At 49.2% G+C, this 10998-nt stretch overlaps 1 long non-coding RNA gene across 1 annotated transcript; it reads right to left on the bottom strand.

Annotated features, from left to right (window-relative positions):
• Positions 1-4885: 4885 nt before the first annotated feature.
• On the bottom strand, positions 4886-10917 carry LOC124106718 (uncharacterized). Its single transcript, XR_006856127.2, has 5 exons — positions 10454-10917; positions 9904-9978; positions 9687-9779; positions 8729-8864; positions 4886-5886 (listed from the first exon to the last, which is right to left on the bottom strand). It is a non-coding gene; the product is annotated as an uncharacterized LOC124106718 (long non-coding RNA).
• Positions 10918-10998: the final 81 nt, after the last annotated feature.

Here is a 10998-nt window from a genome sequence, read left to right as displayed (position 1 = left end):
ACTCAGGTGACCAGGCCATCCTCCTTCCCCCAGCCTAAGTAGCTGGGACTGTAAGTTCACACCACCACACCCAGCTCCCGGGTGTTTTATAAGCCACCGCCCCCTCCACCTGCCCCTTTACTGCAGGAGGCCCTATCTATTCTACCCCAGTCTAGTTTGTAGCCATCTTGAAGCTTGCCATTGCATGGCCAGATGCTGAATTGCAACCAACAGGTATTTCCCAAGCTTGGCAACATGCAGGGGTGTAAGCTGCCCCCAGGGAGCTGCAGAGGCACCAGTGCCAGTCTTCTGGGACTCAGTTCTGATGTCAACAACCTGGTTGTCTTCACACTGCACTGGCTGTGTGTCCCGTGCTCTCCCCAACACTATTTGGTCAGACTTCCATGTAGCTTGGCTTTCCTGTCCAGGCCCAGTGGGCACAGTGCAAAAGATCTTACCCCAGGAAACCATTATCAGTACAGAGGGGCCTATGGAGAGGGTGACTGACTCAGGGAATTTGGTGAGCAAGAAGGTTACTACTCAGGTCACTTGTTGAGGGACTCTGAGACTAAGAGAGGGACAGTGGCAACAATATAATCCTGTGGCCTAGAAGTAGGAGAGTCCCATGAAATTTTGCCTTGGTTTGAAGACCTTTGGGGACAGTGACAGGGTTTGCTCATATCTCCCAGGTCTAAATGGAAGTTAGACCATGTTCTAGATGCTTTAACTGCTTTAATGAATTTAATCTTCAGCAACGAACTTATGTGGGAAATGGAGGCCCAGAGAGGTTAAATGACATACCTAGCTAGCAAGCACCAGAGCTGAGACACATCCTTCAAGCGACACCAGCTGGCAGAAGGGAGCGCAGGTTGGCAGGTGGGGTAAGGAGCCCAGCCTCTTGGGTTGACGAATCAACCCAAGCTCTCCCAGGCTCAAGTACTCAGTTTACAAAAAAGGTAGCAGAGAAGGTGAAATGTCAGCCACTGTCCAAAGCTCTGTGGCTACCCAGGATGGAAGTTGAGGAGATTTTAGTCCCTGATGCTTCACTGTGTGACTATTCCCTGTCCCCCGGCCTCACAGGCCCTCACATCATCCCTCTGTCTTCTGCCTTCCCGCACTGCCCTTCCTACTACCAAATATTTAGGGGTGCAAACACTTTCTGAACTTGCCTGAAAACTTCCCTTCGGTGATTCAGATCTTTTAAGATTCAGTTCACCCCCTCCAGACAGCCCTCACAGGCATCCCTGGTTGGAATGACTCTGTCCCCAGCTCAGGAATTGAGATGTGATGCTCTTTTGACATCTGTCACAATTCATCTTGCATTAGGTCACTTCTCAGTGGGTCTGTCTCCCTGGGGGTGGATCCACAGCTATGCTCAGTACATAGCTGACATCTGCCCCAGGGTAAGCAAGTCATTATGGGGTCATGGGGACGACTCTCTTTTTTTTTTTAATATTTATTTTTTAGTTCACGGCAGACACAACATCTTTGTTTGTATGTGGTGCTGAGGATCGAACCTGGGCCGCACGTATGCCAGGCGAGCGCGCTACCACTTGAGCCACATCCCCAGCCCAAAGGGACGACTCTCTTGACTAACTAGAAAAAACATAGGCTTGGAGATTCTAGGAATTCCATTTTAAAAGACAGAAGATGTATGGGATTTTACTCTCAGGTCTTGTTTTCCCTAAATAGTCTTGTTGGAGTGGGTACTGGGAATTAAACTCAGATGCCCTCTACCACTGAGCTACATCCCCAGCCCTTTTTTATTTTTTGAGACAGAGTCTGGATAAATTGTGTAGGCTGACCTCAAACTTGCCTGCCTCAGGCCCCCAAATCACTGGGATTACAGGTTTAAAATATTCTATGTTTATTAAAAAATAAAATGGCTTTGGTATGACAGACATCTTACATAAATGAAGATGAGACTTATTTCTTCATCTGATTAAATTTTTAAAAAATAGATTTATTTAATTAATTTATTTTTATGTGCTGAGGATTGAACTCAGTGCCTCACATATGCTAGGCAAGTGCTCTACCACTGAGCTACAACCCCAGCCCCCATTAAATGTTAATGAATTTGTTCTTTCATCACCTGTCAGTGGATGTTGGTTGCTCAAAGCTATTCAAGTTGGCAAACTACCCCTAACAGTGAATGAAGAGGCACAGCACGGTGCTGGATTTAACTGCATAGATCCTTCTGCAGAACTGGCTGTGGAAAGATCCCACTTTATCACTTACTTGGCATGTCCCTCCAGGTAGTCACTTAAACTCTCTGTGTATCAGTTTTCCCATCTATAAGATGGAGATAGTAATGATAGTACCTATCAAGGTTGTTATGAGGATTAAATAAGTTGATCTATATGTATACACACACACACACACACAGCATCACAACAGCAGAATGGTGTCTGGTGTGTGCCTGTAGAAACACTGGCTTTTAAATAATGATGGTGAGCATTATTACAAAATGTGCTCTCACAGAGGCCAAGAAGGACCTCTTCAATCTGGAGAGATGAGAAGGTCCTTGCTAGGTCACGGAGGGAAGGCAGCCTGGGAATAGCACACACAAGGCTTGGAGGTGAACACCAGCATGGTGAGCTGGGGAGGGGTACTGAGTAAGGCTCTAACATGAGTCGTGGACAGGCTGAGAGTTGCTTGTTCTGCATATGGCTGGCTGTGCCATGCCAGGAATTCAGGCCTCCATTTGAGCCAGTGAAGGATCCTAAGTTGCAGATGAGCTGTGTTTTTGAGGCCGACCATTCTGGCAGCAGCGTGGAGGATGCAGGAGCATGGGATAAGCCTGGGGGATTTCCTGCCCTCCCTCTGCCATTAGAAGCCCTGGGAGGGAGGTTCTGACCCACAGGAAGGCAGTGATAATGAGGCCTGAGGAGGGTCTAGATGGGACAAGAAAACCCCATGGGACATGAGGTCTGGTGGGATGGTATAGGAGAGGGGAGAATCTGCAGTGGCCCCCAGGTATCTGCCCCAAGCCACCATGCCACCTGGTATTAGTGACCAAAACAGGGCACACAGCAAGAAGATCAGACAGGTAGTACTCCTCTGCATATATACATGTGTATATACTCAAACATAAAATAATAAAAATTTCTCTTCTAGTTCTCTCCAATTTTGATTACCAAGTACTTTTTTTCCAACACAAAGTAAGAAAACATGAGGCCTATAAATTGAGGAGTCTTAACTTCTCTAAGTGAATTGAAATTTTAAAAAGTTGAGAACCAATGCCTAAAAATTCAAGGTAGATATATGCACTTAACTTTCACTGTGAGGAGGGTCTGTTCTGGGAGTGGGGATCTGGATGACACACTCACAGATCCCTAAAGACTGGGGGTCTCCAGGAGCAGCACCTTAACTAGGTCATACGTGATGAAGAGACTGTCAGAAGAAGGAAGCAGGAGGGAAGGGGCTTTCAGTGGCAGAAATGACCTGAGCAAAGGCACTGAGGCAGAAAAATGCAGGGTACACTCAGGTAAGGCAGAGTTGGAGGCACCCTTTGAAGGCCTCTGGAGACGGCCTTCTTCATGTTCCCTGGAAAAGACTGGGGCCCAGAAAGAGGAAGTGCTTCTAAGACCTAGAAGCAGAAATGAGGTCTTCTGACTTCGGGTCAGTGCTCTTTCCACTGCCCCAGAAAATCTGCAAGGGAGAAAGCCCAGACAAGGACATAGGTTTTATTTCCTTTGCTTTCTTATTCCTGGCTAGGGTTGAATCAGGGGGCACCATTCTTTGCCTCCCTGTTCCAACAGATTGTTGTTCCTGAATTAAGTCACCTGTTTGGGCCATCATCTCCACCATGAAGGAGGTAGAGGCCTTGCCTCACCTGGAGCCAATTCTGACTCCTTAGCGAGCTAAAACATGTCTGTCATTCTCCGATCCCCAGCAGCTGGCAGGAGCTGCCGCACAATGTAGGCGCTCAAATCGGTGTTTTGGAAAAAAGGCAGGCAGGCAGAACTCTGTCTCTCTCCTTCTAAGTCCCTTTGAGAGCCTCAGCCTCTCCCCTCCCCAGGCAGGACAAAGTGTGAAGGAGGCACAAAATCAGACAGACCTTGAAAGGGAAGGCAGGAAAGACAAATAACTTAACTGCCCAGGGGCCCTAACTTCTCCCTGTCTCTGGGCAGATGCCCTTGAGAGCGTCCTTCCTCCTGGCCTTGGCCTTGCTCAAAACTCAGGCAGTTGCTGGGCAGGGGAGGAACCTTTTATCAGAATACAGAGGAGCCTGGCTGGTCCTCTTCCCCACCCCCCACCACTCACAGCCTCTGCTCCAAGAAGTGTCCCAAGCCCTCTGTCCCAATGCTAAGGCATTGGGTTGGCTCCAAAACCTCCTGTTTCTCTGGCCAATGATTCCTTAGGTTTTTGTTTTGTTTTGTTTTTAGTTCAAGTAACCTTCTTTGTACAGTAAGAATTTTTGGTCTACTTCCTCCTTCTACAGTAGGAGATGTATTTCTTTTAAATTTGTAAAGCTCACATGCATGCTCAGGAAACTAACCTACGGTGATAGAAACCAGTACCATGGTTGCCTCTGGGGTGGGGACTGACTGTGAGGGAGCCCAAGGGAATTTAGGGCTGGTGGAAATATCTGAAATCTTGCTCTAGGTGATGGTTACTGGGATCTATAATCTATACATTGGTCAAAATTCTTCATTCTGTACAATTAATATTTGTGGATCTGACTATATATAGAATGTACAATAAAAACTTCTAGCATCTAGCCAGGCATGGTGGTCCATGCCTGTAATCCCAATGGTTTGGGAGGCTGAGATGGGAGGATCAAAAGTTCAAGGCCAGCCTCAGCAACTTAATGAGGCCCTGAGCCATTTAAGGAGACCTTGTCTCAAAAGTTAAAAAAAAAAAAAAATCTAGCTTCTGAAAAACACATATACAGAAAAAAATGTATAGGCCAGACAGGCAGTTTAATGAATTAACAAGCCAGCATCTGTGAGAACCGCTCCCCCACAAAGCCGGGCACTGCATGCAATCTATAGTGCCTGGCTGTAACCACGCGGCTGCCCCAGGACCCCAACACCCGCAGCCTGGGCGACCTGCCTCTAGACACAACGTACCTCTTGCTCCTCAAATTTGTAGCGACACAGAGACCAGGGATGGCGGGGGAAACCATGGGCTTTGGAACCTAGAATTTCCCATCAGAGCAGCCCCTAGCTTGACTTCAAGGCCTGATGAATTGAAAGAACAGAAAACCCACCAGTTTCCCCTTCCTGGGAGTGGGGTTTCCGAACCTGCCTCCCCAGGCGAGTCTTGGCTGGGGGGTGAGGGTTGTCCCTGGTGAAAGTCAAGGAGAAATGTGCCTTCCTCGCATCCCTGCTAAAAATAACCCTCAGGCAGCGCCGCTGCCACTGAGCAGCAGGAAAGACAGTCATGTTTTGCTTTAAACCTCCAAGCAGCTGAGCAGTAGGGGGCGAGGATGGGGGGAGGCTGTGGATCTGAGGACCTGGCAGCACTCAGTGCACCCCCCAGCTGCAGCTGGTCCTCTCAGGGGTGCCTGGGAGGGGCGCGTGTGTCGGAGTGCGTGCTCGCGCATGTGTGGTGACAGGGCCTCCCAGCAGCCAGAGCAGGAAGCAGGGGAAAGCTGGGGACGCGTGGGGAGGGGTCTCTGTCCTGGTAACTGGAGCGTGCAGCCAGAGGGGCAGGAGTCACGTACTCCACGGGGGCTCCTCCTCGTTTGAGAAGCGCTCTGTCCCTGCAGCCCACTCCTGGCTCCTGAGTGTTGGGGGGCAGCTAACCTCCTGCAGCGTGGGCCCCTGCCCCTGGGGGCTCCTGGCACACACAGAGCTGGGATTGTCGCCTTGGAGTCCGGTCTCTGTCTGGCTTCCGCTCTGCCCAGAGAGCTCGCGAGGTCCTCAAGAGCGGGTGTGGTCCAGCGGGTGAGGAATTTCCCTGGAAACGGGAAGTACAAGATGTGTCAGTGTGGGATCCCAGCAGAGGCGAGTGAGGGGAAAGGAAGAGGCCATTGTGGCTGCCCTCTCCTCCACCGTTCCCCCCCCCCCCCCCCCCCCCGTCTCCCATCTCAGAGGCCCCACAACAGTTCTTTCTCTCTCTCTCCAGGTCTTGGGTCCCCAGCTTCTTGAGGGCAGGACCATTCTGCAGTTGGCCTCCATTTTCCAAAGTCACAAGAAGCACTATTAATTGGATGGTGCACCAGTGTTCCCAGCATTCGGCCTCACACCAACGATGTCCTTTTTACCCCTCAGCCAGACGATGATATGGAAACTGTTACTTTCCCCATTTAAGGATGAGAAAACTGAGGCTTACAAGGGTGAAGTGGTAGTCTGTGCTTGCATTGGTAGTGCATGACAAAGACAGGGCTCAAGGTCATGGTTTGGAACAGAGAGAATGTCCAAGATGACTGTCCAGGGGAAAATGAAAAATGATTTTAGAAACTGGAACTTCCTGGATAATTTGGGACACAAGGTTGCTGAACTCGAAATTTGGTAGAAAAAAAGAGCAGTGGCTTTGGAGTGAAAATTTGTACTATCAGTTGTGATTTGGGCCAAGGAACTTTACCATTTTGAGCCTCAGTTTCCATCTCTCTAAAATGGATCTGATAATCCTTGCATAGCATTGCTGGGAACTGACAGATTTGACCCAGCCATTTTTTCTAAACCTGAAAAACCCCCAAGCTCCTTCATGCCTTGGGGCACATATCTTGCATGTGATTTTCCTGTACCTGGAACCCTCAGCCTTCAGATGTTCACAGGAAGGCTTGTTTGTGTCCTCTAAGTCTGAGCTCAAACATGGCTTTCCTCAGGGCAACCTTCTCTGACCACCTAGGAGACCTGGCTTCTCTGGGGGCATCACGATTTGATTTTTCTCCTTTGCATTTATCACGATCTGAAATTATCTTAATAATTTGTTTCACTTGTTTATTTATGGCCTGTCCCCTGCCCCCAGCTACTGAGGATGCAAGTTTCTTGAGAGATGGGACTTTGTGGGGCTCACTGACTGGTCCTGGTTCTTGGAGCAGCACCTGGCAGGCATCAGAGCCTGCTAAACATTTATGAATGAATGAATGACTGTGCTTTGGAAATAGCGGTATATTTAAGTGACTCTCCCACAGGCTTTTCAAAGCCAAAGGGCAATAAAATGTGCGTTAATGGAGGCTCAGAGAACACTTTGGGTCTGGCCCACGCCCAGCCCTGGAGCTCCCCGGCTGCAGGGAGCCATGAGGCTGCCTGGGCTTCCGGCTGCTCCAGGATAAAGGTCAATCCTTTTGCTGGAACACGAGGTACTGCACCATCTGGGCCTGTCTGCCTCTGGCCTCATCTCCCTGGGCTCCCAACCTGCACTCCATGTCCAGCCAGACCAAACAATTCTGAGTGCCCGCCGGAGAACATGGGGCTGCTTCACGCCTGTGTGCCTTTATACACACTGTTCCTGCTACCTGGAACACTGTGCACCCTTACTCTGCCTAGCTAGCTCCCCTCAGACACAAAGAAGACTCTTCTACTCAGAGGAGCCTTTCACACTGGTCCCCAACTTCCCAAAACATTCCCAAAATCAAAAGTTTTTTTTTTATTATTATTATTTTATTTTTAGTTGTCAATGGACCTTAATTTTGCTAATTTATTTATGGTGCTGAGAATCAAACCCAGTGCCTCACACATGCTAGGTAAGTGCTCTACCATTGCGCCACAACCCCAACCCTACAAAATGTGTTTTTATGCATTTTCCCAAGTAGTCCAGGGGTCTTGAATGCAGCAACCAGTTTTTACGTCTTTAGGTTAAAGCACAATGCCCACTGCACAAACACAGTAGGTGCTTAATTAAATGCACAGGCATAGCTTTTGAACTTTGGGTCCTAGAGCATGAACAAAATTCCTGAGGCACACAGTAGATACTCGATAAGTGCCTACTGAATACATGATCCTGAACAATCTGATGCTAGCAATAGTTTGGGGCAAGGTGTGGTGTTGGGGGTGGAGTACGAATGGAAATTACTTCCTGGGAAACAAGATGGTGGCAGAGGAACGAAGAGGAAGAGACCTTGGGAAACTTCTCAGGAGACTAGAAATACAAAAAGCAAAAATAAAAGTAAACACAGTTGGATGGAGGTATGTAAACAGAATTCGGAGAAAGGAGGAAGAATAAAAGAGGAAGAAGTACTCAGAGGAAGAAGCAGCAGCTCAGAGAGGACACAGTGTGCCCAGGAAAGCAATTGAGGACCGGAAGCCAGTGCTCAGGACAGGCTGACCAAATACAGGATGTCTGGTGTCAGCCCCAGGGTAGAGGATGGTGGCATGGGCAGTGGGGTGCTATGGTCCCCTCCTTGGTGATAGAGCTGGGCAAAAGGCCAGTCAGCTTCAGGACATCTTGGGAAATTCTTCCTCTCCCAACTCAGAAGAGGCCCTGTGGCGCGAAGCAAAGCACCCAGACCGCAATCACACACCTAGTTTCTTGCCCTTGGGTGAGCACCCTAGCTGCTCTGAACCCAGTTTTCCCAGCAAGAGAATGGGGTGCTAGTTCCCTTACTTTGGAGGAACTCTAGGCTCACCCTGAGTTAGGACAGGGAAATGAAAAGTCTAATACACAATCTAATACAAATGGCAGGGCTTGACATCAGGTTGATTATTCCCCAAACTCGGCCATTTTAAGTCCCAAGAAAGGCCATGTAAGTGTGCCTCTGGTTACCACCGACAGAGCTGACTTCACAGCCTGGGATCCAGTCTCAGCTTCTGGTTTTTGGATCTCAGTGCTAAATCAGTACAACCAGACAGTTTACCTCTGGGTAGAAGGTGAGGGGCAGCAGGCAGGCCAGCTGGCCAAGAATCAAGCTGAGCCCATGAAGAACAATCCTGACCATCCAACTCCACTGCTGAGAGTGTGTTCCAGGGTCTTGCTAGTCTCCAGGTTTCGGCCTGTCAAATGGGTGAATAATATTACATTATTCCTCTAGGAGGAAGGCCAGATCAAAAATGCATTATCTCTGAATATCTAAGCCACTTTGAAGAGACGAACTGATCACAACTCAGAAAATCATTAAGAAATCACCATGTGTCACCAGGCACTGTGGTGTACACCTGTAATCCCAGTGACTTGGGAGGGTGAGGGTGGAGGATCACAAGTTTGAGGAGGGTGAGGGTGGAGGATCACAAGTTTGAGGCCAGCCTCAACAAATTAGGGAGGCCCTAAACAACTTAGTGAGATCTTGTCTCAAAATAAAAATTAAAAAGGGCTAAAGATGGGCTGGGGATATAGCTCAGTTGCTAGAGTGCTTGCCTTGAATTCACAAGGCCCTGGTTCAATCCCTACCACCACACAAACACACACACACACACAAAAGGGGGGGGGGCAAAAAGGACTAAAGATGTAGTTCCATAGTAATGCTCTTCTGGGTTCAATCCCCAGTACCAAAAAAAAAAAAAAAAAGGAAGAGAAAGAAATCCCCTAGTGTCAAATTCCATTTTGTTACAGGGTGTAGTGGTGTCCCAGCTATTTGAAAGACTAAAGCAGGAGGATTGCTATTGTCCAGAAGGTGGAAGACCAGCCTGAGCAACATGGCTTGACTCCAGTCTCAAAAAAGAGAAGAAAAGAAAAAAAATTGCAATTTATTTTAGGAATATGTGACTCCTGGAGGTAAGAGGGTAGGATATTCCTGGCCAGTGCCAGGCCTCCACTCTGCCCTGTGTTCTCTGAGACTGGTGGGGGAGATTCAGTGATTACTAGGTTTTGGGAGGCACCTGATAGACACGTCCAGCTGGACCCAGGAATATTGCTGAAGTGCCAGGGAAACCAGGGTGGCAAGGAGAAGAGGACCCACCTCAGAGAGATTCCTGTGGTGGGAGAAAGAAAGGAAACTGGGGCTTTGCCCTTCTGGAGTCCGACTTCCCCTCTCCAGGGCTCTTTCTGCATCCTAACTTCCCATCCCCCCATGAACCATGGGGGCAGGAGACTCACTTCGTGATCCTTGGTGGGTAACTCAGGGGAGGTGGGCAGATGAGAGCAGGGTTGACGGACAGCAGGATGCCCCAGCTGGAGAAGGAAGTGTAAACATAAAGTGACCAGTGTAGGACTGGACAGAGGCCATATGAAACACACGGTACATTCCGGCCCCAGTGTAACAAACTGTACCAGCCTTTTTGAGAGCTGGGAGCACTAAGGAGGGGCGGGAAGAGAGTAGAAGTTCCTTGGAGGTTGGCCCTGCCTCCTCCTCCTCCCCCACTTCTCCCACAGCTTGGGTACAGCAGGGAAAGTCCCGCTGTTCCTTTTGCAACCACAGGAAACCTACCATCCCTTCTCACACTCTGTACCCAGTGTTCCTCTCAGCAGCTCCAGACTGGGAGGGAACAAAGTATGTGTGCGTGGTGGCGGCGGGGAGGGCAGGCACCACAGCAGCCCAGGTAACATCAGGGGAGGTGGCAAGCATCACTTGGACACTGACTCACAAAGCCACAGCCTGTTAAGGGCTGCAAAGGAGGGACAGATGACAGGTGAGGAAGTGTCTTACCCAAGGTCACACAGCCATTTGTTCACCAGGGCAGGACCAGAGTGCATCCATCCAGAACTGGGCAGTGTCGGGTGCTCTTGGGTGTAGTATGTAGGAGTGGCAGGCCAGGGAACAGGCAGTGCCCAGGGACTGAGGGCAGGGAGCCCACATTCAAGGTTGCTCCTACACTTTCACTGGCTCTGGGCAGGCCAGGATTGGGCACTTTCCCTTACAACCCTCCCAAACCCCTCCCCCATCCTTAAATTTGAAAGATAATGCATGTAAAGTGTCTAGCACGAAGACTATTTTGTGGTGATGTCAACCAGAATGAGTCACCTCCACTCCACCCTCCCCTCTCCTCCTCCTACACACACACACACACACACACACACACACACACTCTCAGGGCTCAAGATCTAGAACCTCTTAGGAGCTTTGTCCCATACCACTATCTTCTTGCTTTGAGTCCCTTTATCTGTTATGCACATTTGGTACTTACCACCTGCTGGCTTCAGTTATTATTTAACCTCACACACCGGGTGTTTGTCTCTTCAACTGGCCTACAA

The sequence above is a fragment of the Marmota monax genome, unplaced genomic scaffold (genome assembly GCF_021218885.2).
Source record: "Marmota monax isolate L192 unplaced genomic scaffold, Marmota_monax_Labrador192_F-V1.1 WCK01_AAM20220418_F8-fsc00211, whole genome shotgun sequence".
Lineage (NCBI taxonomy): Eukaryota > Metazoa > Chordata > Mammalia > Rodentia > Sciuridae > Marmota > Marmota monax.
This window is presented reverse-complemented; position numbering and strand designations above follow the sequence as displayed.